Below are 6,000 nucleotides of genomic sequence, written 5' to 3' on the forward strand. Positions count from 1 at the left end.
AGTCTGCTCACCTGGCCAAGACCCCCAGCAAGGCAGAAATTCCTGTTTTCGGCCAAACAGGGACACAGCTGCCAACTAGGTCATCAGAGCATCCGGCAAGTTCCAGGGAGAGGGGAGGCCCCTGTCCGCCCACGTCACAGCCTGCGTGCCAGGTCGCCCAGCCCATTCAATTCAGTAAGCTCTTGTGGCATTCCCCGAAGGCACAGGGCCCCGCAGGAGCCAGGCTCGCAGGCCAGGCCGGGCAGGAGGGGAGGAAGGCAGCACCCACGGCCCCGCAAGCTGCCTCACCTTCTCAGTCCCCTGTGCTGTCACCCCTGCCCAGGGCCCAGGAGCCACAGTCTGCTCTCTGTGCCCCTGTTCTTCAGGGAGCTCACAAGGGCCCGGTGCTCCGTCTCTCTCTGGCCATCTCCAACCCGGTGCTCAGAGCTGATAATTATTGAGCACTTCTGAGTCAGTCCTGCACTGAGCACTTAATGTACATTGTTATGTGCAATTCTTAGCATCTTTGAAGAGACTTCTATTATTATCAGCCTCATTTTAAAGAAACTGAGGCTCAAGTTCCCGCAGCCGTAAACCTCCAGAGCCGAGATGGAACGCAGGTATGTGCTGCTCCAGAGCCCGCCGTCTTAACCATGGGGCTGTCCACCTGCCAACACCAGGCTCTCTCCCACCTCCTCCACCTACAGTGTCTCACCTACACTGACCCACCTGCCAAACTCTTGTTTCAACCCCTCCCTGCACCACCTCTTCCGGGGAGTTTGCCCTGATTTCCCTCCACAGCCCCAGGCTGCTGTGGGCCACAGGGGGCTGGGGGGAGGGGCGGAATCTCTGCCTGATCTGCCACCAGACTAAGAGCTCCTGGGGGGAGATTCTACCCAGAATCCTTTCTGTGTCCCCAGGGCCCGTGAGCTAGCACAGAAGGAGAGCTCAGAAAGCTCTTCCTGAATGCATGGCCCCCACCCTTCAGGACTTAAAAACTTGGGATTAAGACCAGTCCTCAGAAAGAGAAGGGGGTGACAGATGCAGGGGACACAGAAGACGCAGAGGAAGAGGCAAAGGAAGAATATTCTCTCAACACCCCCTACTTCCCTCCACTTTCTTCTTGTCTCTGAGACCCCGTCTTATCTCCTCCTTCTCTTCCTCCTCCCCGCACTCTTCTCCCTTCCCTCCCTTGGTCATCTCTCCCCCAACCCTTCTCTCCCTAGAAGCAGTTGGGGCTGTGGTGGCTGAGAGTGGGGAGGGGCAGAGGGGAGGGAGGCCCGAGCTGTTTATAGGAACGGGAGTAGCTCCATCCATCAGCTGTTTGGAGCGGGAAACCAAGCATAATAAATACCTTGGCTCCTCCCCAGCTGTGCTTTTCCTGAACTTGGCCATTCGAACTTCAAATCTCCCTGGCCTGCTGGTTCTCAGGACCCAGCTCCCACCCCACACCACCCCACCCTCCTCCCACCTCCCACCAAGCTGCCCTGGAAAGAGCCCTGCCTCCGGGACCAGAAACACAGGGCTAAGTCTAGGCTCTGCTCTGGGAGTAAGGGCAAGTCAAGCCACTTGTCTGTGCCTCCATTTCCCCATCCCTAAAATGGGGTCACAATCACTGCCCGAACGCACGCTGCGGTTCACAGGTTAGGCCTGAGTAGCTTGAGCACCCACTCTGTGCTGGGCCCCGAAGGGTTCCTGGGAACAGTCGGACAGGGCCACGGTCTATTGGGTGGAGGGAGGGGCCACACCACAGCACAGGCAGGAAGTGGTCAGCGCCATGAGGGAGGTCCAGATTTTGTACTCGGGAAGATTGTTTGCAGCAGGGAGTGGCCCTTCCAGCTGGAGGAGTGAGGGGAGACTTCGAGGACATCTGGGCTGGCCAGGCCGGGAAGGGTAGGATTTCAACATGTGGAGCCCGGGGAGAGGTTCCTCCAGGCAGAGCAACCGGGAGCCGGCAAAAGCCGGGTCTGGGTGGGGCAGAGAGGAGTCTGCCTATGCCAGCCTCCCCCCCATGCTCCCAACCGTGTCTCCTCTGATCCTTCAGCACCTTCCGCCCCAACCTTGCAGCCTTCCAGAATCTTCCTTCCCTCCCTGGAGAGCTTCCGACTCATCCAGCTCTCCCAAGTTGTGGACATGTTCCTGGAATTCTGCAGTCATGTCCCCACGCCGCCCCCACCCCCCCTCAACCACCCTAGAAAGTGGAAGACCCAGATCAGGGGAAAAGTCATTGGCCCCAATAGCACATGTTTCTGGAATGAATAAGGGCATAAACGAATAAGGGAATGAATAAAAGAGTGAGTCAATGAGAAAGAGAATAAGTGAGTAAGTTACTAAATTCAACTGACATTTCTTAAGCCCCGGCTACATTCCGTACTAGGTGCTATACATATACCACCCCTCCCCTTGCGGTGCTCGCTGTTTATTGGGAGAAATGGGCGTTCACACACAGGCCGGCACACACAAATGAGGACAAAATGGCCAACTGTGAAGAGTCCCGTGAGAGGACAACCACAGGGAGATGTCATTGAGACGGGCAGACAGAGATGTCCTCTCGGAGGACAACCACCTGTAAGCTGAGCCTAAAGGAAGACTCACATCGAGAGAGTGAGTTAATAACACTCCTTCTGGCCTCTTCCCCTCACTCGCGTGAATTTGCCAAAATGCCCAGGAAAGTAAGAGCTGCACTCTAGACCCCGAGGCCAATTTTCACGCACTGAAAGGAGCCCCTGACACTGGGACCCTCTCTGCCTTCTCTCCCTCTCAGTGCCTTGACTGTCCTATTCTAGAATCACGGAGAAAAATAGGGAAGGCCACATATAGATTGGTGGGAGGGATCACCAAGGGAGGGGTCCCAGGAGCCAAGCATTGGGAGGGTAGGGGGGGCTAGATGCAGGCTAAGAGTCCAATTCCAAAGGCTCTTGCTGTTTAATTTTGATGCGGGGGTAGGACAGGTACAATGGGCTTGGCTCCCTCCTCCATTCCGGTATCACCCATATTAGCCTGCACCGACCCTCCTTTTTCGTCCTAGGTAACTTATTAACATTCTCATCTCTTAGCCTTCTGCGTATTGTCTCCATAATTATCACTGACAGATACATGTAAATTATATGCAAATACACATATGCATGTACATTGTTATATAAAAATAGGATCACAGTAAATACATTTTCCTACATCTTGTTTTTACTCAACAATACTGCAAGGAAATCCCCCCCTAAACCAACTGATATAGCTCTGATTCATTTTTGACAATACCTAATATTCCGTAGTGTGAATATTCATAATTTATTCAGCTGTTTATCAATGGAGGGACATTCACTCTTTTATATTTTCTTGCAACTATAAACTTGCTGCAAAAACATCCTTGTTCAGATGCTCATGGTCTCTGGGAGTTGTAGTTCTGTCAGATAAGTTCTTACAAGTGAAATTCCAGATCAAACAGATAGATATGAAATACAAGTTATGTCAATTTTAATAAAGCTTCATTTAAAAGACGGTTATGTTTCACCTTTCCGTCAACAATTTATGAGAATATCTTTTTCTGCACCTCCCTCCCAGCAACGCAGGTGGTAGCTACAGGTATAGAATGGTCTCTTATTGCTACTTTATATATTTTTTTAATGCTTATTTATTTATTTTTGAGAGAGAGAGCACAAGCTGGGGAGGAGCAGAGGGAGAGGGAAACACAGAATCCGAAGCAGGCTCCAGGCTCCAGGCTGTCAGCACAGAGCCCGACGCAGGGTTCGAGCCCACAAACTGAGATCGTGGCCTGAGAGGAAGTCAGACTCACATCAGAAGCTCAACTGACAGGGCCCCCCAGGCACCCCCCTCTCATTGTTACTTTAAATCACATTTCCCTAGGCTGGATCTGAGCAGCTTTTCATGTTTGTTTGCCATTTGGATGGTCTCTTCCATGAATCACTCATTTTTGTCCTTTGCCCATTTTTCTGTGTTATCTTTTCCTTGTCAATTTGTAAAACCTCATCGTGCACTGTAGTTATTCATCTAGCACTTTTTAAACAAATGTTTTCCAAATCTTTCATTTGTCTGTCGACTCTGCTTCTGTATCTTTGCTCCACAGCGCTTTGGGGCCTCATTTTTCCCTTACAGCTCTTGATTCGATTGTTTCACTCGGATTGGTCATAAAGTCTCTTGATTTTTTTCTTCTTTTATTTTTTACATTTCAATCTCTAAATAATCGGAAGTGTCTTTTTGATTATGAAGTTGGATAATTGGGCAAATTTTAATTTGCTTCTAGATGGACAGTGATTTTGCCCGCATCATTTACTAAATAATTGAAAGGTCACCCTGTCAAATATCAAATTCTGACATATGTTTGGTATCTACTTGTGGATTTCCTCCTCTGTGTATTTCACTGATCTGTGTCTCTATCCCTGTACCAATACTCTAGTGACTGGTTTTAGAGTTCGCTCTGACATGTATAAGGTAAGTCCTGCACTGCTATTATCTTCATAAATTTTTGGCTATTTTTAAGCATTTATTCTTCCAAATAAACATTTCATGCTGTTTGGAATTGATCTGGGGAGTTTTGACATCTGTGTGATTATCAAAGCTTCCTGTCCAAGAGCATGATGTGTCTTTCCATTTGTTCAGAACTCGTTTTCAACCTTCCTACAAGATTGTATTGCTTTCTTTATGTGAGCCCTGTGTCTTTCCTGTGAAATCTATTCCTCTTTTGTCATTATTGTAAATGGAGTATTTTCTCTATTTGCATTTTGATGTGTTTATTGTCCAAACAGAGAGCGGTGCTTGGTTTTGTATATTTATCTTGCACCCAATAACCTTATCAATTTGTCTTCATTCAAATAAGGTTTTTTGTTTGTTTCTTTTGTTTTTGCATGTGTTTTTGCTCTCTGTTTGTCTGCTAAAGCCTCTTGGGTTTTCTAGGTATACGATCACTTAATGACCTCATCCTTCCCACAACTCCCTTGCTACCCTCCCTACAGCAGCATCTGCCTCCAGCCAGGCCCCTCCTCATCTGGCCTGCAGCCAGGTTGCAGGGACCCCCTCCCCCCTCAACTGCCCACCACAGAGCTTCTTCTTCCATGTCCTCTTTTCCCAAGACCAGGGCTCTCATCCTCTGTCTCCCTGATTTGCAGGAGCAGAGTGGAGGGGTGGGTGAGGGGAACTCAAGCTCTGCTGCTTTGTTCCACCCGAACTGGAATTCATTCCGTCCTCCTCCTAGAGCAAAGGTTGAAAGCTGGTGGCCTATGGGCCAGATTTAGCCCTCAGGCATGCTTGATTTGGCCCACACAGTGGTTTATTAAAGTCCGGTTTAATTGCCAACATTTAAAAGTTGGAAGAGTTGTTTTATGTGAAAACATGTAAGAATCTGGCTTTCTGATTTTTCGTAAAATCCTGGAAAATCTGAGAACCTGGTCCCCAGCCCACAGGACAATGAGTGGCAGGAGCTGCGAAATGGTATCTCCCACCTAGACTCTGCGCTTCTCAAAAGCTTGGTGTCATCTTGCCTCCTCTGTCCCCCAGCACCTGACACAAAGCCTGGCTCCAGGCAGCGGTCATGAAAGTTCAATTTCTTTCTTTCTGTATCGTGCACAACTTTCAGAAACACACGAGGTAGGAGTCTCTTACAGTGAGGGCCCTGACAACTTATTGTGCCGTGGACCCCTTGGCAATCTGTTGAAGCCTACGGACCCCTTCTCAGAACAAGTTTTTTTAATTTTTAAGACAAAAAATACACGATTATAAAAGGAGCGAATTGCACTGAATGCAGTTATCAAAATATTAAGGTAATAATTGTGATTGAGTCCTATATGTTTTTATTAACATAGTAAATGATGAGATCTAGTGGGAGGTCTAATAACTACTGTACTTTCAAAGCACAGATGAGCACGAACAAGATTTTGGGAGCTCTGCAACAACAATTGTAATAAGGCGTGAAAACATCTGTGATTTTGGTTGATGAAGGGACTGCTAACGTAACAGGTACTGCTAATATTTATTACAGGGGTTTGTCAAAGGCCTACACCCATGACGGAA

Source organism: Panthera leo, chromosome D1, assembly GCF_018350215.1.
Source record: "Panthera leo isolate Ple1 chromosome D1, P.leo_Ple1_pat1.1, whole genome shotgun sequence".
NCBI lineage: Eukaryota > Metazoa > Chordata > Mammalia > Carnivora > Felidae > Panthera > Panthera leo.